We start from the raw sequence: 25,701 nt of genomic DNA on the forward strand, positions 1-25,701 counted from the left end.
ATGTCTGAACCAGAATTTAGAAACACAATAATAATACTGGCTGGGGTTGAAAAAAGCATAGATCCCTTCCTGCAGAGATAGAAGTAAAATCTAGTCAGGATAAAATTAAAAATGCTATAACTGAGATGCAGTCTCGAATAGCTGCCAGGATGGCAAGGATGGTTGAATGAAATATGTGAATCAGCAATATAGAAGATAAAATTATGGCGAATAGGGAAGCAGAGAAAAAGAGGGAAACAAAGGCAAAAGAGCATGATAAAAGAGAACTCAGTGACTTATTAAAAAGGAATAACATCTAAATCGTAGGAGTCCCCAAAGATGAAGAGAGAGAAAAAATGGCAGAAAGTTTATGTGAACAAATCACCAAAGCATATCATCGTCAAATTCACAAGATACAAAGACAAAGAAATAATGATGAAAGCAGCAAAGAGAAAAAAGTCCTTAAACTATGAGGGAAGATGATCAGGTCGTCAGCATACCTATCCACAGAAACTCAGCAAACCAGAAAGGAGTGGCAGGATATATTCAATGTGCTGAATCAGAAAAATATGCAGGCAAGAATTCTTTAGCAAGGCTGTCATTCACAATACAAGAGAGATAAAGAGTTTCCTAGACAAAAACTAAAGGAGTTTGCAACCACTAAAACAGCCCTGCAAGAAATTTTAAGGGGGACTGTTGAATGGAGAAAAGACAAAACAAAACAAAAAAGACAAAAAGCATAAAAGAGTAGAAAGGACCAGAGAACATCACCAGAAACACCGACTCTACAGGCAACACAATGTCACTAACTTCATATCTTTCAGTACTCACTCTAAATGTCAGTGGACTAAACGCTCCAATAAAAAGAACATGGGGCATCAGAATGGATAAGAAAACAAGACCCATATATATGCTGCTTACAAAAGACTCATTTTAGACCTAAAGACACCTTCACGTTGAAAGTAAGGGGAAGGAAAACCATGCTAATGGTCATCAAAAGAAAGCTGGAGTAGCCATACTTATATCAGACAATCTAGGTTTTAAAATAAAGTCTGTAACAAGAGATGAAGAAAGGCATTATTATCATAATTATGGGGCCTATCCACCAAGAAGTTCTAACAATTGTAAACATTTATGCCCCAAGTGTGAAGCACCCAAATATATAAATCAATTAATTCACAAACATACAGAAGCTCACTGCTAATAATACCATAATAGTAGGAGGCTTCAACACCCCAACACCCCACTTACAGCAATGGGCAGATCGTCTAAACAGAAAATCAACAAGGAAACAATGGCTTTGAATGACCAGATGGACTTAACAGATAGATATTTTCAGAACATTTCATCCTAAAACAGCACAATACACACTTTTCTCGAGTGCACATGGAACATTTCCAGAAATGACCGCAAACTGGGTCACAAAGCAGCCCTCAACAAATACAGAAAGATCAAGTTCACACCTTGCATATTTTCAGAACACAACACTATGAAATTAGAATCAACCACAGGAAAATTTGGAAAGACCATGAATATTTGGATTTTAAAGAAATCCTAGGAAAGAATGAGTTAACCAAGAAATTAAAGAGGAATTTTAAAAGCATATGGGAGCCAATGAAAATACAAACACAACAGTCCAAAACCTCTGGGATTTAGCAAAGGCTGTCATAAGAGGGAAGTATATAGCAATCCAGGCCTTCATAAAAAATGAAGAAAAGTCTCAAATACACAACCTAACCCTAGACCTAAAACAACTGGAAAAATAACAGTAAATAAAGCCCAAGCCCAGCATGAGAAGGGAAATAATAAAGGTTAGAGTAGAAATCAATGATATCGAAAAAAAAAAAAAAAAACAGTACAAAGTTCAATGAAACTAGGAGCTGGTTTTTTGAAAGAACTAACAACATTGATAACCCCCTAGCCAGACTGACCTAAAAGAAAAAGCAAAGGACCTAAATAAATAAAATCATGAATGAAAGAGGCGAGATCACAACCAACACTGCAGAAATACAAACAATAATAAAAGACTATTATGAGCAATTACATGCCAACAAACTGGGCAATCTGGAAGAAATGGACAAATTCCTAGAAACATATGGACTATGGAAACTGAAACAAGAAGAAATAGAAAATTTGAACAGACCCATAACCAGTATTAAAGAAATTGAATCAGTAATCAGAATCCTCCTAACAAGAAAGACTCCAGGGCCAGAAGGTTTTCCAAGGGAATTCTAGCAAGCATTTAGAGAAGAGTTAACACCTATTCTTTTGAAGGTGTTCCAAAAAATAGAAATGGAAGGAAAACTTACAAACTCATTCTACGAGGCCAGCATTACATTGATTCCAAAACCAGACAAAGACCCCACTAAAAAGGAGAACTACAAACCAATTTCCCTGATGAACATGGATGCAAAAATTCTCAACAAGATACTAGCAAACTGGATCCAACAATACATTAAAAGAATTATTCACCATGATCAAGTGGGATTTATACCTGGCATGCAGGGATAGTTTAATATCTGCAAAACAATCAGTGTGATATATCACATCAATAAAAGAAATGATAACAACCACATGATCCTCTCAATAGATGCTGAAAAAGCATTTGACAAAATACAGCATCTTTTCTTGTTAAAAACTGTCAAAGAGTAGGGATAGAAGGACCATACCTCAAGATCATAAAAGCTATATATGAAAGACCTACCTCTAATAACATCCTCAATGGGGAAAAACTGAGAACTTTATCCATAAGGTCAGGAAGATGACAGGGATGTCCACTCTCACTACTGTTATTCAACATAGTATTGGAAGTCCTAGCGTCAGCAGTCAGACAACACAAAGAAAGAAAAGGCATCCAAATTGCGAAGGAGGCAAACTTTCACTGTTTTCAGATGACATGATACTCTATGTGGAAAACCCAAAAGAGTCCACCAAAAAACTGTTAGAACCGATCCATGAATTCAGCAAAGTCACAGGATATAATAAAATCAATGCACAGAAAAAGAGAGATCATGGAATCAATCCCATTTATAATTACAACAAAAACCATAAAATACCTAGGACTAAACCTAACCAAAGAGGTGAAAAATCTACACACTGAAAACTATAGAAAACTTATGGAAGAAATTGAAGAAGACACACACAAAAAAATGGAAAAATATTCCATGCTCCCGGATTGGAAGAACAAATATTGTTAAAATGTTGATACTACCTAAAGCAATCTACATATTCAATGCAATCCCTATCAAAATAACACCAGCATTCTTCACAGAACTAGAAAAAACAATCCTGAAATTTGTGTGGAACCAGAAAAGACCCCAAATAGCCAAAGCGATCCTGAAAAAGAAAACCAAAGCCAGAGGCATCAGAATCCCATACTTCAAGCTGTATTACAAAGCTGTAATCATCAAGACAGTATGGTACTGGCACAAAAACAGACACTCAGATCAATGGAACAGAATAGAGAACCCAGAAATGGACCCACAAATGTATGACCAACTTATCTTTTACAAGCAGGAAAGCATATCCAATGGAATAAAGACAGTCTCTTCAGCAAATCGTGTTGGAAACACTAGACAGTGGCATGCAGATAAATGAACATGGACCACTTTCTTACACCGTACACAAAAATAAACTCAAAATGGATGGAAGACCTAAATGTAAGACAGGAAGCCATCAAAATCCTTGAGGAGAAAGCAGGCAAAAACCTTTTTGACCTGGCCACGGCAACTTCTTGTTTTTTTTTTTTTTAATGTTTATTTATTTTTGAGAGAGAGAAAGACAGTGTGAGCAGGGGAGGGGCAGAGAGAGAGGTAGACATGGAACCTGAAGCATGCTCCAGGATCTGAGCTGTCAGCACAAAGCCCAACGTGGGGCTAGAGCCCACGAACCACAAGATCATGACCTTAGCCAAAATGGGTCACTCAACTGACTGAGCCATCCAGGCACCCGTCAGCTGCAGGAACTTCTTACTCAACACATTTCTGGAAGCAAAGGAAACAAAATCAAAAATGAACTATTGGGACCTCATCAACATAAAAAGCTTATGCACGCTAAGGAAACAATCAATAAAAATAAAAGGCAACTGATGGAATAGGAGAAGATATTTGCAAATGACATATCAGGTAAAGGGGTACTATCCAAAATCTGTAAAGAACTTATCAAACTCAACACCCCAAAAACAAGTAATCCAGGCAAGAAATAGACAAAATACATGATAGACACTTTTCCATAGATGATATCCAGATGGCTAACAGTCACATGAAAAAATGCCTAACATCACTCATCATCAGGGAAATACAGATTAAAACCACAGTAAAAATACCACCTCACACCAGTCAGACTGACTAAAATTAACAACTCAGGCCATAAGAGATGTTGGCAGGGATGCGAAGAAAGAGTATCTCTTTTCCATGGCTGGTGGGAATGCAGACTGGTGCAGCCACTCTGGAAAACAGTGTAGAGGTTCCTCAAAAAGTTAAAAATAGAACTACCCTACAACCCAGCAATTGCCCTACTAGGTATATATCCAAGGGACACAGGTGCTGTTTCAAAAGGACACACGCACCCCAATGTTTATAGCAGTGCTATCAACAATAGCCAAAGTATGGAAAGAGCCCAAATATCCAATGATAGATGAATGGATAAAGAAGCTGCGGTATATATATACAATGGAGTTTTCTCAGCAATCAAAAAGAGTGAAATCTTGCCATTTGCAACTACGTGGATGGATCTAGAGGGTATTATGCTAAGCTAAATTAGGCAGTCAGAGAAAGACAAATATCATATGACTTCACTCATATATGGAATTTAAGATACAAAACAGATGATCATAAGGGAAGGGAAGCAAAAATAAGATAAAAACAGAGAGGGAGACAAACCATAAGAGACTCAAATATAGAGAACAAACAGAGGGTTGCTGGTGGGGTGTTGGGTGGGGAGATGGGCTAAAGGAGTGATGGGCATTAGGAGGACATTTGTTGGGATGAGCACTGGGTATTATATGTAAGTGATGAATCACTAAATTCTCTATTCCTGAAATTATTATCATTTAAAAAAAAAGATGTTTGAGTATGGCTCTCCATGAACTCACTGAGAAGGAGTTGGGCCTTCCTTTTTTAAGCCTAGTTCTCATTGACTAGCCCCAGAACCAACTGTGAGTAAATGAGTTAATTCTTAAACACTATGTTTTCCAAATTTCAAATGACCTAGGGGCAGAATGTGGTAGGAACAAGCATGATTAACGTTCTCAGGCTTGAATTGTTTCAGAACTGGTTTGCCTGAGTCCAGAACACACACACACACACACACACACACACACACACACACACACACACTGCTTTCAAATCCTGTGAGTGAGCAAGTGACCAGAAAAGATAAAGTGGGAGCCCTTGCAGCCCCATGAGCCTTCTCTATATTCTTCCAGGCTGTCCTATGACATAAAGAGAAGTCTTATACTGTTTATAAAATCAAGAGAATTAAGGGAGCTAGAGTATTTTATTCTCTCCTCTTTCCTCGTCTCTTGTTCACTTGCTTGAACTTTCATCTGAAATATTTTTTAAGTGCACTTATAATGACTACTTCCCAAATTGTTTCAAATGTTCTCAGAAAAGGACTCTTTTATAAAAGAGTAAAAACAAGGCTGCAGATAATAAGCTTAACTAGTCCAATAAAACAACTTTGATTTTATTCTTTATAAATGTTATACAAATTGGAAGATATTAATGTTCCATTAGGAAAAAAGGATAATGCACCTGTAGCGGGGTTTTGTAGCTTCCACAAAATGCCTTGGCTTATCTAAAACTTTAACAAAGTCCTCCCATCAAACTAATTCTGTAAACTTTCTGAATTTTTATGACCTTAATACTTTTTGAGAAATATCTGTTAGTATCTTATCAGACACCACTGGTCCTAAAAAGAGTTTGGGAAGAGCTTTGTAGAAGCTATGCTTGGTCTAATTGACTATAAATAAGCTGACTCATGATGTCAATTGACTTATGGCTAGATGATCTATTTTCATATTTTTAGGAATTTCCCCCAAATATAGAATTTTAGTTAGAAAAACCTTGGAGATTTTCTAGTTCAACTCCATATATGTATAGGACTGGAATGGGTGTCACAGTGCACACAAGGCCACACAGAAAGGGACTGACTCAGTCAGAACTAGATCCCAGGTCACTAAAACTGTCTCTATGGAACCTTCCCCTCAACTTTGCATGCAAATCTCCTATGGACTGACTTGTGGCCCTCCAAAATGCATATGTTGAATCCCTAGCCCCTCATATCTCGGGATGGGAGTCTATTTGGAGACAGGGCCTTTAAAGAGGTGATTCAGTTAAAACAAGGCTGTTAGAGTGAGCACTAGTGCAACCTGATGCGTGTCCTCATAAGGAGAGGAACCTTGAACAAACAAGAAGAGGAACCAGGGAAGGATGCACAAAGAGGAAGGATCATGTGAAGACGTGATCATCTGCAAATCAAGGAAAAGGGCTTCCGAAGAAACCAGGTCTGTTAACACCTTGTTCTTGGGCTTCTAGCCTTCAGAAATGTGAGAGAATCAATTTCTGTTGTGTAAATCACCCTGTCTGTGGAACTTTGTTACTGTAGCCCTCACAAACGAATACAGGCCTTTCACTATCTGATCCTCTTATATTCTCAACCCTATTTCCCACTTCACTCCCAGCATAAAATGAACCTTTCATCTACAGTGCAGTCCTTGAACATCCCTGCCTCCATCCTTCCCCACAGAGTTATTTCACTGTCTAGAATGTCATTTATTTCTTCCCTTGTTCACTAACCCTACACAGTGAAGCCCCACTTCTTTAATGCCATTCTTGACCAGCCCTGCTCATGGTGTTCATTCATTTTGCTAACTCCTCAAAAACTATAACATGAGTTATACCATTCTTTTTGTACAATTACTTATTACTAGCCCTCTTTGCATGATTATGTGTCTTGTCTTTCAAATCTTTTTTTCAAACACTATTTCTTTGATATCTCCACTGTCGCTAGTCTTTGCACATAATCTGTCGATTTTTCTCAACCTCTAAAAAAGTTGGCCAGAAGACTTTTTTTTTCCCTAAGATATGTATAGCAACGTCAGTTTAATCCAAATGAAATTTAAGAAAACTACTGATCATAATGTGTCATGGTGACACCACAAAAGTAATATCGTAAGAGCAAGCATACTTGGGTTGCTTTCCTGATATAATGACAAATTACTAGCATTACTATGTGGGTGTGCATGAAATCGCTGAACATTATATCTAAGGCCGAATTGTTAGAAAATTGCCAATGTGAAATAGACATTCCCTGGCCACGTCTTGTGTTTCTTCATTGACCTGACTTCCAATTCCTTCAGTGAACTCAATCCATAATAATTCTTGCTATTTTGTGAGTCTTCTCTGTAATGATGTTTGGTATTAAAATATCAATCTAAGTGGCACTATGTGTCTGAAGGTTAAAATAGACCCTAAACTGCTTGCCAGTGTTTGTGTCAAGACCATCCTACTTGTTGAGGAGTTTTAAGGTTTGGACTCTTGATAATTATCAGCTCTGAAAAAGAAGGGAGGGGACAAAGACTGACTTCAGAGAAAATGAGCTTAGCCTATTTCATTGGGCTACTCCTCGTCAACGATGATGAATCAGGGATCGTTTTGGTCAATATCTTGTCAAATCAAATACCATCAGACTTAAGGTTAGAGTATCTAAACCAAATGTCTTTAAAAATTACATCTGAATATGCCCAGAAGCTATCAATACTTATACGCCCACTATTTTATTTTCTCTTAAAAGCAAAATCTAGTGTTTATTTTTTAAAGAAGACCATAGCTTAAATTTTCTGATCTCTTCCGAAGAATGGCAGTGTCAGGAATGGAATCATATACTTTTCCAAGAGGTTTCTGTGGAAAGCATTAAACAAAGAGGCAGTCTTATTGGGATTCAAAACAAGCAAGCATTGTTTTCTCATCAGCATGGTTCTTTAGTTCCCTTGAATAGCTTAACAAAATGCCAGTGATCCTTAATTACTTCAGTTTTGTCAAATGTAACTCTCAAAAGCCAGTTGCACTGTGACAATACTCCCCTCCAAACCACCTGAGAACTTTTCAGATAAGAAGATGTGATCCTAGAACAAAATTGTCCTTAGGTGGGTGTCAGGCTCACCCTCTAGTTTGCTCCTAAGGAATATTAGATAAACTCTGATTCACTCACTATCAACTCCTCCCCTCCAAGTCTAATTGACTATTTATAAGTCCCCCAAATTATTTGGTGTGAGAATGTTCAGGATGAAAGAACCCCAAGTAATTGGGTTATAAATGTGCTATTGTTCTCCACTAATGGTTTTTAGTCAGAAGATAAAGGCCAGGAAAAGATGAGCCTTGAAGATTATGTATAGTGATCTGATGGGAGAGTGGAAGTCCTGATACTTTTGTCACAGTGGCCTGCCTTTTATTTTAGAGCATATATTTCCTTGGAGAGTGGCCATTATAATAAAGATCATATGCCTTCAAGGTTCCAATATGGTAGCACTCCAAATAGATGCTAGGGGACAAATAAAATATAGGAATTTAAAGGTGACTTGCCGAGCAGGATTCTTAATTGTATATTCGCCATGACTGTGCTGAGTGTCAGCAATAACTGTCTGAGGAAGGAGAGGTAGGCCGTAAGCAACTAAAAACTGACCTTTTAAAAATTCCCTTTAGGTTCCCAAAGTCCTTCAACTAGGAAATGATGCTCTGGAATGCAAATCCCATGGACACTTCCCAAGACTCCAGTGGAGGGGCAGCCCCACAGTATCTAAGGCAAGAGAATTTCCCTTTCACACTTTTGTTCCCCTCGATCTTGTGCTAGCTGTGCACCTGTCATGGTAGAAAGCGTAGTCCGTGATACCAGTGTAATAACCAAACACAGGCTTTAACGCCAAAGGGCTACTGTGTAGGTAGACAAAAGAAAAATGCACCTCATGAGATAATTATACATTGATTGATCTTATACTTTATTCTTTGATTTTAGTATGAAAAACTACGATTCTACCCACTCTTCTGGCAAGCATCCTAATTCTCTCTCTCCTAAACAGCATTTACACTTAAATATTAGTGAAAAGTACCTCCAACCTCCTAGGAACATCCTATGATAGAAAAGTTATCAATGTACCCTCTGGAAAGATTTTTATAACCTCAAAATTCAAGCTACTGGCTTAATGTCCTGGAAAATTTGTTTCATTTGGCATCTGTTAATCTTTCTAATCTAGCACAGACACTTCAATAAGTTGCAGCTTAAAAGCTCTATGTTTCATGTGCAGTTTTAATTGTTCTCAGCACCGTCCCTTTAGAAAGTACTGCCATTAGCCACCTAAACAAGACTTAAAGAGGTCAAGTAACAGCGACCACATACTACACTCAGGACTGAGGCATAGGATGTTGTGACTCTGAACATATAGAGCTACTGAGTATATGAGAGATAGTGAGGGATAGACAGAGCTGGGACAGCTGTCATTAAGAAGTGGGACAACAGAATTATGACAAAATATCACAATCTAAGATAATTTAGAGAAAAACAAAATAGTGACTCTAGATCATGAAGAAAGTTTATGTTTTATGCAGTATACTCTCTGTAATAGATCAAGAGGATTCATAATATATTTTAGATGTATTTCTATGAGAAACAAAATATAGCTCACTGTTTAAATGGATGTTTTACTTGTTTGGGAATGGGGCTGGTCCCAAGCAAAATGATAAAATGGGCAAACTTGTCTATAAGCGCCCCTTTTTCTTCTCCATGGTCCACAGTCCACTCTGCTACAATCTGTTTCTAGAAAAAAGGTATTATTAGCCACTCAAAACTTAATAAGACCCACAGTCACTATCAATTTCTTTTCCTTGGAATAGTCACATTCTTAATCTTTTGTGTTTGCTAGGGGTGGGGGTTGGGGGGGTGGCTTGAACTCATGACCCTGAGACCAAGACCTGAGCTGAGATCAAGAGTCAGATGTTTAACCAATAACCAACTGAGCCACCTAGGTGCCTCTCACATTCTCAATCTAGATGTCAAATATATATATATATATATATGTTTCTCATAAAAAAAAAAAAAGAAAACAAATACAGCCACCAGAGAATATTAAATTTGGGTGTGCAAACATGGGAAAAAGTAAGAGTCATTATCAGAGTTCCCTAAAATCACAATACATAGGCATCTATTCTACTTGGGAACAAATTAAGTCTGCATAAAAATTTTACTTATGAAAAATGCCTCATTTCTTAGAGCTATCTTCTCAGTGAGATATCTCTGTGTTTATTTATAATATATTCCCAAAGTGTCTCTGGGATAGAAATTAAGACACATGAAACCAAACAACAATATGGAAGAGCCATTGAAATATTTTTCCCAGTGAACCACTTATTGTTCTGTGCAAATAATACAGCTTCAATGATTGAACATTGAGAAACAGATTTTTTTCAGAGTGTTAAGGGCACCATTTGATTGATTCAGTCCACATAATTAGGCTATTTTGCATAGTCCTAATTAGTTATTTTATGTACTTTTTCCTTCTCATCCCCAGAGGCTCCCATCCAAGTAGCACTCACATTTTAGGAAACTTTTCCTAAAGAGCCCTTAGGTTCCCTATGTATCTGGTAATGGTCGTGTTCACAACGCTGAAACTAACGTCATTGATTTTGTGACATTATTTTTTAATGAACCCTTTTAGAAAGTAACTAAAAAGTATATAAGTTTCCCCCATTTGAGCTTTGAAATAGGAAGATCAAAGAAAAGGCCTTCCATCTCCTTCTTGTTTCCAGTGAACTGTAGCTCAGTAAATGGTAACAGTTCAGTTCCTAGTACAGAAAACTCTTATGATTAAAAAGAAAAGTACCATTAACAATCATACCAATTTACTTGGATGAAACATCCTATTAAGCAGAAAATGTTCTGAATGCTTCTTGAAAAATGTGTGTTAGTTGAACATTAAGGAGACTTTTATTTTCATTGTTGCAGTTCATAAGTTAAGGAAAATTTTTTTATGGAATCATGTTAGAGTGATCAAAAAGCTAAAAAAATATTTGGAGTTTAGAAATAAGCAACAAAATCTTTAATCTCTGTCAAGTTGTTAAAATCAGCTGAGGCTAGTTGTGGACAAAAACTATTACTACTTGCTAGATTCATGGTGACATATATGAAATTTGTTAATTAGCTCAGTACCTCCAATAACTAATGACATAATTGGTATTATCATGTGTACAACAGTACTTTCATAAAATACTAAAAATACTCTTAAGATAAAAGCACAAAAAATTCCAGCACTTAATATTTAAATATTATTTAACAATATTCAGGCGTGCCTGGGTGGCTCAATGGGTTAAGCGTCCTACTCTTGATTTCGGCTCATGTCATGATCTAATGATTCATGGGGTCAAGCCCCATGCATTGAGCTCTGGGCTGACAGTGTGGAGGCTGCTTGGGATTCTCTCTCCCTCTCTCTCTGCCCCTTTCCTGCTAGTGCACACACATGCACGCACACACACACGCACACACACACTCTCTTCTCTCTCAAAAATTAATTAAAAAAAAAAAAAACAATATTCAGTCATTGTGCATTATGAAACTAATATGTCCCTGACACTAAAGTTCAGAGAGCAGAAGATTCCTAAAGATATTTGTTCTTGACCTCCAGAGGCTCAAACTCTAATAAAGAAATTAGACTAAACTTGAGAATCATAATTGTGTGTAAGAGCAATGACAGACATATGCATAGTGCTCTGAATACAAGAAAAAGAGTTACTACCAGTGGAGTAAGGAAAGTCTTCACCATAGAGGTGACATCTGAGATGGTTATAGAAGTAGGTTGAAGGATGTCAGAGAGGTACAGAAAGTTATTCTGATAGAACAGTATGTACAAAGAGGTGAAGTTATGAGGGGGCATAGTGTGTTCAGGGGAAATGAGTGTCTAGCAAAATGCTGCACACATAGTTGGTGTTCACGAAATATCTCTGGAATGAGGGGTGCGTGGGTGGCTTAGTTGGTTGAGCATGCAGTTGGTGAGAATAAGCCCTGTGACCGGCTCTGCTCTGATGGTGCAGAGCCTCTTTGGAATTCTCTCTCTCCCTCTCTCTCTCTGTCCCTCCCCTGCTCACGATCTCTCTCTCTCTCTCTCCCCTCCAAAAATAAATATATATAAAAAAAAATATATATATATATATATATATATATATCTGCAATGAGTTAGTAAAGGGTAAAAGTAAGAGATTATATTTCACTAGAATATAAACAGTATATATGAATAACAGGAGGCAATTTTGGAGAAATAGATAAATGTAGGGAAGTAGTAGATGTCAATTTCCAAGGAGCATCGTTCTTGCACTATATAGCACTCTCAGAATTATTTTACTGAAATGAATCAAAGTTTAGATATGGAGAAACTTTGAGCCAGCTATCTATTTCTGCTTTGAAAATTTTCAAACTTAATGGCTTAAAATACCAAAAGAATTTTACTCACAAATGTGCGATTTGGGGTAGAGCTTGGAAAGAGAAAGCTACTGTCTGCTCCATTCAGCATCTTCAGTGTCTATATGCATCTGAAAACTTGCTTGCTCACACATCTCCTACTTGATAACTGGCTACCTGCGGAGACCCTCAGTGGGGCTGTCAATCAAAAACTGAACACATGACCCTCTGCTTAACCAGAGCTTCTCATAACATGGTGGTTGGTCCTAAGAGAGATGCAGGCAGAAACGATATAATTTTTACATCTAGTCTTCGAAGTTGCATGGTATCATATCTACCATACTTTTATGGTCAAAACAGATATCATCCCTTCCAAGTTGAAAGAGAAAGAAAATAGATCCCTAGTCTTGATGGTGATATGGCAAGCATTGGAAGAGTATGGAAGACTAGAAATACTTCTTTGAACAATTTTGGACAATAAAATCTACCACAAATGGCTTTTCCCCTTTCATATAATAAATGAAAAAAATGACAGCTACAAAATAGGTGTATAACATTTTTTTAATGGACTCAACAGTAAAGACCACAAAATTCATCTTGTTTGGTTAGCTGAGGACTTACCAATTATCTTACTATATTACATTTGCCAATTTACCAATTTGATATTTTAAGCTTCATTAGAACAGGAGATGAGTCTTTTGTTTAATCCTTGTATCTCCAACACCTGGTGGGATCCTGGCATTTTTATGGATATTTAATTGATATTTACTAAATAAATGAATGCACAAGTATATATAAACTTAATATTTTGAACCACTACCTCCTAAATAACTGACTTCCATAGTAAGGTCTTTTCACATTGAATATATGTTAGAAGCCTGACACCAATTTTCATAACTATGTAATTTCTAGAGGTGATTCACTCATGAATGATGATAATTAAGAGTTTTAAAGAATTATAGTCTTGCCAAAATGAGAGAGGGGGTGTTGTCAATAGAAAATATTGTTTTATTTGTATTTATCAGTATTTTCCTTATTCTTTAGTAAAAGGGATTGGCCAACTGAAATCAGAACAAGTTTTAAAAAATAAGATAGATTACAAAACCTTTGATTTGCTCTCTTAAAAAATTTACCCACCTTCTTCCATATCTGAAATATATCTTGGAGTTAATTCAGTTACTGCAAATACAATATTTGAGTACATGTTATTTATAACTTACTTTAAATATACTTAAGATGGAAAACAAAACATCTCAATCTATTAATATGTGTACTATGTCAGGCTCCTGGGTGTCTCAGTCAGTTAAGCATCCCACTTCAGCTTAGGTCATGATCTTTGGGTTAGTGAGTTGAAGCCTCTCATGGGGCTCTCTGCTGTCAGTGCAGAACCCACTTCAGATCCTCTGTCTTCCTTCCTCTCTCTCTGCCCCTCCCCCCTCTCAAAAATAAGTAAACATTTTTAAAGATATATATGTGTACTCCTATCTTACAGTTGCTGCACAAATGCCTGATTTATGTTGCATAGTCCCCCTCCCTCCCTCTCCCCGCAGCTCAATGGAAATGTATGGAAATTGGCAAGAACCTGATCTGTAACAGGTTTTGTCATTTGTGGAGTACACCAGACTTTTATCTCCTCACATGTTAAAGCTTAGAATGTATGAATTGGAAGATTTACATTCTGTGCTACATTTGTTAGTTATAAGACTTTTGAATGATTTACTTTGAAATGCGGGATAAAGTTTGGTTTGCTAATCAATAAATGTTTAATCTAATTTCATAAACTATTACCAAGGAGGCTTGTCAGTTTCAATTCCCTTCAATAATACTTAGAGCTAACAAGGATGAAATTACATTGTAAGCAAATTTGGAGGAGCATGTGATAAGGTTTGAATGCTTTTCTTTTTGATCATGGAAAGATATTGTCAGTGAATTCCATATAGCCCCTTACCTCCTCAAAGCTAGTGAGTCTTGAGTGACACAAATGTTGACTATGCAAACATATTAATTAGTCCTAAAATGACACCAATAGTGATTTTTTGATTTGTTAATTTGTTAAATTTCTGGTAAATTCTTAAGAATATAGCATTAGTACAAGTGTAGCAGGGAGAATGGGAACAAGGAGAACTTGCCCTTGCTTTGTCATTTGGGAAGTTTTGTACTAGACAAGCAACTCGACTTCTCTGGGCCTAGAGTTTCAGTATTTTTGTAAGTTGAGGTCAATAAGATCATCCTATATTCTCCTCGAGCTTTTGACACTTCATGCCTCTGTTGCACAAAATGGAAACTCAATAAATGTATATTCAATGATTGAAAACTAAATGAATAAGTGAACATACTTAGTCTAACATCATTTCATATTTCTCCAAACAACAAGTTGTTTAAACTGCTATGTACATGTCATAGAAGTATAAATTTGGAGCTACCAGGTGATCATTTCCAGAAGAACCTTTTGATAGTGCAAATGTCTGGAGTGAGGGCAAGTTTCATGCTTTTTAAGTAAACGAAGACGACACTGTAGATGGTGCAAAGTGGAGGAAGGGTAAAGTGACAGTAAATGAAGTCAGGGAGGAAACGGAGATGGGTTGGCAGGAGTGCAGATCGTATAGGGTTTTAAAAGTTATATTCTAAAGATTGGGCTTCAGTAGATAGATTTACACTAATTCAACCCAAAGAAACTTCTGTTAAAAAAAAATTCCAAGTGATCATTTGTTGATGTAATACTGAGTTAACTGACAAGATTATTTATGTCTGCAGATTAATATATTCACTCTTATAAGAACTGTGAAGGCTGTATATAGATAATGAACAATAAAGACACTTGAAATCAGCTACTAATTATTCTTAGGTACTCAGTTTTGTGCAGCAAGTTGCTAGGAATTTCCAGGAAATACTATTTTCCAAGTGTGATCTCTGCACCTATGACAGCAAAATGGTTCCTCTGGCCTGGTTGGTGGATAGAGAAAATTCTGGGGCCTCATCTGAAGAAGGACTCAGCTGCGGTCCAGTCTGTAGGTGATTTGTTTGCCAATATGACTTGTGAAAAGAGATAGTTCAGTATCATTTTCATTTGTATTTTTCTGTTAGTGTGTCTGAAAATCTTTTCCTATGGTTATTGGCCATTTGAATTTGTTCTTCTGTGGCTTGTGTATTTAACCAATCCCTTATGTATTTTTATTGTCATTTGTCTTTATGCTATCAAATTTAAGAGTTGGTTATATACTGTGAATTTTAAGGCTTTATGTTTTATGTACACTGAAGTTTTCTTCTAATCAATCACATATGTGACTTCACTCATGGTATGTTTATTGAAATTCCAATTTTTCTCTATCAAATTTAAATGTGTACTTTTGCTCTTTGGGTTCTGAATATACCATCTTATTTTAAGAGACTTCAAACTTATAGATTTTACAAATATTCTACAAACATTTTTCCTAAGAGTTTTGTTTTCTTTTGTTTTACTTACTGATTATTTATTTATTTGTCTCTGTGTGTTTGTGTATTTATGCATAACAGTATGAGGAATGGAGCGCCTGGGTGGCTCAGTCAGTTGAGCTACTGACTCTTGGTTTCAGCTCAGGTCATGGCGGGCTCTGTGCTAACTATGGAGCCTGCTTAAGATTCTCTCTCTCCTTCCCTCTCTCTCCCTCTCTCTCCCTCTCCCTCTCCCCCCAGTTACATGCTCTCTCTCTCAAGAAAAAAAAAGAAGAGAAAAGAAAAGAAAGAAAAAGAATATGGAGGAGATCAAATTCTCTTGTCTTCCAGAAGGAGAGACATTTTTAATACTACTACTGGTAAAAATAAATCATCATTTTGCAGTGAACAGAAATAGTTACTTTACCTTGCATACGTTCACATACACATGCTGTAGCCTATAACTAAAACTTCTTTTCTGTTTTACTAATTTCTTCATACATCCCTAAGCCAATATTTTGTTCTTGAATATTTTTCTTTTAGGAAAAGTATAGATTACTTCAGTCTAATTCCAAAGAAAATATTTTAGAACCTCTAAGTAAAATTTCTTGTAATTCATATATTAATTTAAGAAGAATTTTCACTTTCATGATATTAAGTGTTCCCATTAAGAACATGGTACATCTTTCCTTTAGTCTACGTTTTGATTAGTTCCCTTCAGAAATATTTTATGGATGTCTTCATATAGGTCTCAAACTGGTCTTTTTAAGATTGTTCCTAATTATTTTATAGTGTTTGTTGCTGTTTTGAATAGGATAATTCCATTTCCATTTATAGCTAGTTGCATCACATATAAAGAATAGGTATTGGTGATTGTACACTTTTAAGGTACATAACCACTTTGAAAATTCTCCTTAAAGTGACTAGAAAATTTTAGATTTCTTAGATTTCAATTTTTAGCAAAAATTTGGATAATTTTCTTCCAATATTAATACTAATTAATGTTCTTTTCTTATTACATTTGCTAAAATGTATTTTTTAATTTGAATAATAAGAAAATGGGCTTCTCATTGTTTACAAGTAAACACTATCCTACTGAAGTAATTTCTTATTTTAGTCAGCATTAAGAATATCTGCTAAATTTCATCAAAGAACTTTTAGGATCTAGGGTGATATGAATTTGGTTTTCTCCACTATTATCTTGGCATCATGAATTGTGTTTTTCTTGATTTTGTACTCACCCTCATATTCCTGCAATCCTGTCTATGAATGTCTCACTTCTAAATTCCAATTGATAATTTTATTTTCATCTACAATTTAAAGTACCATTAAACTATATTTTCTTTCTTTGTGTATTAATGTTTTGATATTAATGTTATTTTTATACAACAGATTTAACAGCTCTCTCATTTTCTTAATGTAATTTAAATAAATTAAAACTATCCTCTAAAATTTAGAGAAAACTCATCTTTGAAACTGTTTATGGTTCCTTATTTAGAGACACATTTTAAAATTTCCTTTCTAATCTATTTTACAATAACTGATTTCTCAAGTTTCTGTTTATTCATGAGTCAGTGTTGGTAATTCATCTTTTTGCTAAGAAAACATCTACATAATGTAGGTTTTCAAATTAGAGTATTCTTATAATTCTTTAAATCTCACTTGTATATGCATTATATCTCCATTTTCACCCTAATGTATATTTTTTACTTTTACCTTTACTGAGCTTACAATTTATATTATTAATCTTTTAAAGAATCTGTTTTCAGGTTTATTTACAGCTTTTTTAATTTTATTTTCTCAGATAGTAGTTTTATGTATTGTCTCCACTACTTTGTTTTAGCATATTTTGTTTGTTCTGCCTGATTTATCAAGATAAATACTAAGTTATTGTATTTTTTGTCTTTCTTCTTTAATAACAAAGCCATTTAAAAATGTACAATTTTCTATGAGAATGGATTTAACTGTGTCCCATGGGTTTTAGTGTAAAGAATTTTCCTTTGATAACTTTCTAGTTTGTCATTTCACTTTTGAATTCATGTTGCAGAGACTGTTTCTTAAATTCCAAGTAGCTAATTTTTAAGAACTTCTAGATTGTTAGATTAACTATCTGAGAGCATGATCTGTAAAATCTCTACTTTAAAGTGTTTACATGTCCTGACCTTAGGGGGAAAGCTCTCAGATTTCCCCATTGAGGATGATATATTTTTTTTTTGGGGGGGGGGACAGAGAGAGACAGAGCATGAACGGGGGAGGGGCAGAGAGAGAGGGAGACACAGAATCGGAAACAGGCTCCAGGCTCTGAGCCATCAGCCCATAGCCCGACGCGGGGCTCGAACTCACGGACCGTGAGATCGTGACCTGGCTGAAGTCGGATGCTTAACCGACTGCGCCACCCAGGCGCCCCTCCCCATTGAGGATGATATTAGCGGTGGGTCTTTCATATATGGCTTTTATGATCTTGATCCTTCTATCCCTACTTTCATGAGGATTCTTATCAACAAAGGGTGCTGTACTTTGTAAAATGCTTTCTCTGCAACTATTAAGAGGATCATGTGGTTCATGTCTTTTCTTTTATTGATGTGATGTATCACATTGATTGTTTCATGGATATCAAACCAGACCTGTATCCCAGGTGTAAATCCCACTAGGTTGTGGTGAATAATTTTTTAATGTATTGTTGAATTGGTTGGCTAGTATCTGGTTGAGGATTTTTGCATCCATGTTCATCAAGGAAATTGGTCTGCAGTTCTCCTTTTTTAGTGGGGTCTTTATCTGGGTTTGGAATCAATGTAATGCTGGCTTCATAGAATGAGTTCGGAAGTTTTCCTTCCATTTCCTTTCATTTGAACAACTTCAAAAGAATAGGTGTTAACTCTCCTTTAAATGTTTGGTAGAATTCCTATGGAAAGGCATCTGGCCCCAGACTCTTGTTTTTTGGGAGATTTTTGATTAGTAATTCAGTTTCTTTAATACTTGTTATGGGTCTGTTCAAATTTTCTATTTCTTCTTGTTTCAGTTTTGGTAGTTTATGTTTCTAGGCATTTGTCCATTTCTTCCAGATTCCCCTATTTATTGCACATAATTTATTGGCTCATGATAGTCTCTTATTATTGTTTACATTTCTGCAGTGTTGGTTGTGATACTGCCTCTTTTATTCTTGATTTTATTTGAGTCCTGTCCTTTTTTGATCAGACTGGCTAGGGATTTATGAAATGTGTTAATTCTTTCAAAGAACTAGCTTCTGGTTTCATTGATCTGTTCTACTGGTTGGTTTGTTTGTTTGTTTGTTTTTTGATAGCATTGATTTCTGCTCTAATCTTTAGTATTTCTCATATTCTGCTGGTTTAGGTTTTATATTGTGTTCTTTCTCCAGCTCTTTAAAGTGTAAGGTTAGGTTGTGTATCTGAGACCTTTCTTCCTTCTTTAGGAAGGCCTGGATTGCTATATACTTCCCTCTTAGGACTCCCTTTGCTGCATCCCAGAGGTTTGGGGCTGTGGTATTATCATTTCCATTGGATTCCATGTACTTTTTAATTTCCTCCTTAACTTCTTAGATAGCCCATTCATTCTTTAGTAGAATGTTCTTTAGTCACCAAGTATTTCTTATCTTCCAAATATTGTTTTGTGGTTGATTTTTGAGTTTCATAGCATTTTGATCTGAAAATATGCACGATATGATTGCAATCTTTTTTGTACTTATTGAGTGCTGATTTGTGTCCCAGTATGTGATCTATTCTGGAGATGTTCCACTAGAGAACATCTCCAGATATGCACTAGAGAAAAATGTGTATTCTGCTGCTTTAGGATGAAATGTTCTGAATATATCTATCTGCTATGTCCATCTGGTCTAGTGTGTCATTCAAAGCCATTGTTTCCTTGTTGATTTTCTGTTCAGATGATCTGTCCATTTCTGCAAGTGGGGTGTTGGGGTGTTGAAGTCTCATACTATTATGGTATTATTAGCAGTGAGTTTCTGTATGTTTATGATTAATTGATTTCTATATTTGGGTGTTCACACTTGGGGCATAAATGTTTACAATTGTTAGAACTTCTTGGTGGAGAGACCCCATAATTATGGTAATAATGCCTTTCTTCATCTCTTATTACAGACTTTATTTTAACATCTACATTGTCTGATATAAGTATGGCTATTCTGCCTTTCTTTTGGTGACCATTAGCAAGATAGATGGTTCTCCATCCCCTTACTTTCAATCTGAAAGTATCGTTAGGTCTAAAATGGGTCTCTTGTAAACAGCAAATAGATGGGTCTGGTTTTCTTATCCATTCTGTTACCCTATGTCTTTATATTGGAGCATTTAGTCCATTGATATTTAGAGCGAGTACTGAAAGATATGAATTTATTGCCATTGTGTAGCTGGTAGACTTGGAGTTTCTGGTGGTGTACCATAGTTTCTGGTGGTGTCTTTGTTGCTGTTAGTACACTCTTCCACTGTTATTCAACACAGTTTTAGAAGTCTTAGCCTCAGCAATCAGCCAACACAAAGAAATAAAGACATCCAAATAGGCAAGGAAGAAGTCAAATTTTCACTCTTCACAGACGACATGATACTCTATGTGGAAAACCCAAAAGATTCCAAAAAACTGCAAGAACTGTTCCATGAATTCAGCAAAGTCACAGGATATAAAATCAATACACAGAAATTGGATACATTTCTATGTACCAAAAATGAAGCAACAGAAAGAGAAATCAAGAAATCAATCCATTTATAATTGCACCAAAAACCATAAAGTACCTAGGAATAAACCTAACCAAAGATGTGAAAAATCAATACACTGAAAACTATAGAAATCTTATGAAAGAAATTGAAGAAGATACAAAAAATTGGAAAAAATACTCCATGCTCCTGGATTAGAAGAACAATGTTGTTAAAATGTCAATACTACCCAAAGCAATCTACATATTCATTGCAATCCCCATCAAAATAACACCAGCATTCTTCACAGAGCTAGGACAAATAATCCTAAAAAGGCCATGAATAGCCAAAACAATCCTGAAAAAGAAAACCAAAGCTGGAGGCATCCTAATTCCTGACTTCAAGATATATTACAAAGCTGTAATCATCAAGAAAGTATGGCACTGGTGCAAAACCAGACACACAGATCACTGAAACAGAGTAGAGAACCCAGAAATGGACCCACAAACATATGGCCAACTAATCTTTGATAAGCAAGAAAGGATATCCAATGGAATAAAGACAGTCCCTTCAGCAAATGGTGTTGGGGAAACTGGACAGCGACATGCAGAAAAATGAACCTGGACCACTTTCTTACACCATACACAAAAATAAACTCAAAATGAATGAAAGACCTAAATGTAAGACAGGAAGCCATCAAAATCCTTGAGGAGAAAGCAGGCAAAAACCTCTTTGACCTTGGCCACAGCAACTTCTTATTCAACATGTCTCTGGAGGCAAGGGAAACAAAAGGAAAAATGAACTATTGGGACCTCATCAACATAAAAACTTCTGCACAGCTAAGGAAATATCAGCAAAAGTAAAAAGGCAACCAACAGAACGGGAAAAGATATTTTCAAATGATATATCGGATAAAGGGGTAGTATCCAAAATCTGTAAAGAACTTATCGAACTCAACACCCAAAAGACAAATAATCCAGAGAAGAAATGGATAAAAGACGTGAATAGACCCTTTTCCAAAGAAGACAAAAGATGGCTAACAGACACATGAAAAAATGCTCAATATCACTCATCACCACGGAAATATAAATCAAAACCACAATGAGGTATTACCTTATACCAGACAGAGTGGCTAAAATTAACAACTCAGGCAACAATAGCTGTTGGTGAGGATGTGGAGAAAGAGAATTTCTTTTGCACTGCTGGTGGGAATGCAAACTTGTACAGCCACTCTGGAAAACAGTATGGAAGTTCCTCAAAAAGTTAAAAATAGAACTACCCTACAATCCAGCAATTGCACTGCTAGGTATATATCCATGGGATACAGGTGTGCTGTTTTGAAGGGGCACATGCACCCCAATGTTTATAGCAGTGCTATCAACAATAGCCAAAGTATGGAAAGACCCCAAATGTCCACTGAAAGATGAATGGATAAAGAAGATGTGGTATATATCTACAAAGGAGTATTACTCAGCAATCAAAAAGAGTGAACTCTTGCTATTTGCAACTACCTGGATGGAACTAGAGGGTATTATACTGAGCGAAATTAGTCAGAGAAAGACAAATATCATATGACTTCACTCATATGAAGAATTTAAGATACAAAACAGATAAATATAAGGGAAGGGAAGCAAAAAGAATACAAAAACAAGGAGAGGGACAAACCATAAGAGACTCTTAAATACAGAGAACAAACTAAGGGTTGCTGGAGGGGCTGTCAGTAGGGGGATGGGCTAAAAGGGCAAGGGTCATTAAGGAAGACACTCATTTGGATGAGCACTGAGTGTTATATGTAGGGGATGAATCACTGGAATCTACCTCTGTAATCATTATTGCACTATATGCTATGTAACTTGAATGTTAGATAGATAAATAAATAAATTAATTAGTTAGTTAATTAATTAAAAAATAATTTTTTAAAGTAAATAAAATGTTTGCATTTATTCTTTGTCAGCAAGCAGAAGACTGATTTTAAAAATATTCCATGGACATAAAAAAATAAATTGCTGTCTCTGTGCAGAGTTCTCTATATTCTCTATCTCTCCATGTTTTTTCCTGTGCCTACACACACGCACACTCAAGTGTGATTATTAAATTTCTTCTTATCCTAACTTCTTTTTGTTTAACTGACTTGTCCTAATGATTTTAATTGCATAAACATGTTTCCCATTCTTGTATGCAATTTTTACTATGGTTTGTTTTGTTTACTTATTTGATCAAATTACTGTTGATTATTCTTTTCCTGTGTTACTTGACTCCCTCATCCCCCCTCTTATCTACATTGTCTCTTGTCAATATAAGCCCTCCCTACCTCCTACCCTGTAATTCACGTTAGAAATCTAGTATTTATTACTATACATTTTTCTTCATGCTCATATAATTATACATAAACCAATCAAATATATTCATGCATACCAACTTATAATTATCTAGATTTTCCATTGCTAGTTTTATAAAAGTGTGATCAAATTATATATAATTCTCTACATTTTGCTTCTTTTACTCATTAATACCTCATAGAAATATCTCCAGGTCAACTTATATAAACTTGTATTAATTTTCTTCAATTTTGCATAAACTTCCAAAGCACAGATACAGCACAATTCATTCAATAATGCCTCTATTCATTATGCATTGTTGTTTTCTTTTTTATATTTTTCTTTTATATTTTTTATATTTTTCATTTTATGTTTTTCAAACTTTACTTATTTGATCCAATTACTGTTATCATTTTCCTTTGTCAGTTTAGAAGTTTTGAAGTTTTATGTTCTAGTAATGGTTACCCATGACTTTCCATGGGCACTCTGTTTCTCCAATGCATTCCTTTCCCTTTGCTTTCAGCTCAGGTGACGCCAATGCCACAATTGGTGGGAAACCTGCAGTCTCTGGCCCTCTGAGCAGGACATGTACCAGCTTCAGATTTTTGGTCACCTATTCAGTCCTCAACAGAAAACCCCTCTACTCTCGTCAATTATAAAGGTTCTAGTTGAAGAGATAATGAGAACCCTCCCAAACTCCTTGGCTTCTGGGGAGCAACATGGGGACCTGAGAGACCAGTAAGTTGTTATAAGACCACAAATGTGGATGGAAAGATGCTAGCTTTCTTCTCAGTGCTCCACAGATCTCAGTGGAACAACCCCTTTTCAGGAAGCACAGAGCTCTAATTTGTTTACGATATTTTCTCTCTAGGATGCAAGTTGTAGGCAGGCCCAGATAAGAGTAATGTCCTGCAGATGTGCCTTCTGCCAAGACCTCAGCAAAGTGAAAACCTGGTTTTCCTCTCCCAGGCTCAGTTGTCTTTGGAAGGTGCTCTACTCAGGATGAGTAATTGTAAGAGAAGGCAGAGGGCAGCAAAAGCATGCACTTAGCTTGCTTCTGTCTCTGAACTTGCTCCTGTTTCTACCTCTCAGATATTAACTATTATTTATGACTTACCTCAAATGATATCACTTCCAGAAGTCTTTTCTTGCTGGAGGAAGAGACGACCTTCTAGATGTGACATCTCTTACCTGTGAATCAGAGGACATGTCCCTCTCTAATGTTCACTCTTCAGATTGTGGGTAATAATAATGGCAGTCATTTATTTAGTGTTTACTGTATGCCGAGCACTGTGCTAAGCACTTCATATGTACTTTATATATTCAGCTTTGTGCTGAATACCCATGTGCTTGATTAGGGACTGAGTCACACAATCTCTCTAGCCCCCTCACACCAGAGTCTGTTTGTTGCTGCTGGAGCTTTTTTGTGAATAGGCTGATTATCTAGTCACATAATTAGAAATGGTCACTTAGAAAACACATTGAACATCTCAATTTTACTTAATAGTAAACTAAATCAAAGTAGGCATGAATAATCTGGCCCCTTCACTGGCTAGATATCATTACCATAGGTAGACTTAATATTTGGTTCCAAATGCAAAGAAAGCTTCAGCTGGCTGTAATTTTCTTATTTCCATCTGAAAGTCACTAACCACTTCAAGCCCTTGATTTACTTTTGTAGCAGTTTTCATTGTCCCTTATACAGATGAAGTAAAATACAATTCCTTATTTGACCAAATCAGATGGAATTTGCCTATGAACAAAGTAATACATTAGATCAGAATTTTACCATCAGGATGATTGATATATAATTGGTAGTGATGTGAGACTAATTTCTTCTTGATATAAACAACATAAAGTAAAATCGCTACACACCCAGTACAGATAAACATTTTTCACATATGCTATCATGGTGCTTTGTATAATGAACTACTCAACCGAGACCCAGAGTATCCTTTCATATCATATCTATAGCTTATATCTTACAAAACCATTGCAAGGTAGAATGTGATGATTCCCAACTCTTGGAGTTGCAGAAATGGTCATGACTCATTGTACTTGTCACATTTGTGAACCCCTGCTTGCTCTCCTAAAAGGATGTATTCCTTTAAATTTTAGAGTTACTTTTTAAAAATATTTTCTCAATTCTGTAACAATTTTTGTGCAATCTGAAACACCAAATGAGGTTTGAGGCTCACTAAATGCAGAATCTCAGGATATTAGTTATGAGTAAGGAAGAGTGAAATAATTCCAAGACAGCTCAGCTACATTCTTGACTGTCATGTACAAGCAGAACTGCCTTTCCTGTCACTTTGTCGCATACATTCACTTATTCATTGGTAATTCATTTATTTCACAGTTATTGAATGTCCAGTGTGGACCGGACACTGGTGTAGGCACCATAGTGAACAATCCACAATTCCAAGCCTGTTGTTGATTAAAGGAAATTACATTTATTTATTCAGTCTATCCCATCCACCCAGAATGTAAACTCTGTGAGGACAGAAACTTTGTTTTATTGTGAAAGCAGCCTAGAATTCAGAAAAGTGCTGGCAATAAAAAAAATAGGAAGTAAACAGCTAATGGTCATTTAGTGTGACAAGTGTTATGCTATAGTACTGGAGCAGGAAGCAACTTTTTTTTTTTTTTTCTTTTCTTTCCTGAAAAGAAGCAGATAGGAAATAGGCTCATCAGCATTCACCCAGCAGCTTAAAAGAACCATAGACAGGGGCGCCTGGGTGGCGCAGTCGGTTAAGCGTCCGACTTCAGCCAGGTCAAGATCTCACAGTCCGTGAGTTCGAGCCCCGCGTCGGGCTCTGGGCTGATGGCTCAGAACCTGGAGCCTGTTTCCGATTCTGTGTCTCCCTCTCTCTCTGCCCCTCCCCCGTTCATGC

General features: G+C 36.2%; 1 long non-coding RNA gene across 4 annotated transcripts in view; it reads right to left on the reverse strand.

The window, feature by feature from the left end:
* Positions 1–25,701, reverse strand: part of LOC123601030 — a 106,635-nt gene that overhangs the window by 43,908 nt on the left and 37,026 nt on the right. The window contains exon 3 of one of the 4 annotated variants that reach the window (XR_006713942.1): positions 23,925–23,998. The exons of the other annotated variants lie outside the window; for them this stretch is intronic. This is a non-coding gene — a long non-coding RNA (uncharacterized LOC123601030). The remainder of the gene's footprint in view (positions 1–23,924; positions 23,999–25,701) is intronic. 4 annotated transcript variants of the gene reach the window in all.

The sequence above is a fragment of the Leopardus geoffroyi genome, chromosome D1 (assembly GCF_018350155.1).
Source record: "Leopardus geoffroyi isolate Oge1 chromosome D1, O.geoffroyi_Oge1_pat1.0, whole genome shotgun sequence".
NCBI classification, from domain to species: Eukaryota; Metazoa; Chordata; class Mammalia; order Carnivora; family Felidae; genus Leopardus; species Leopardus geoffroyi.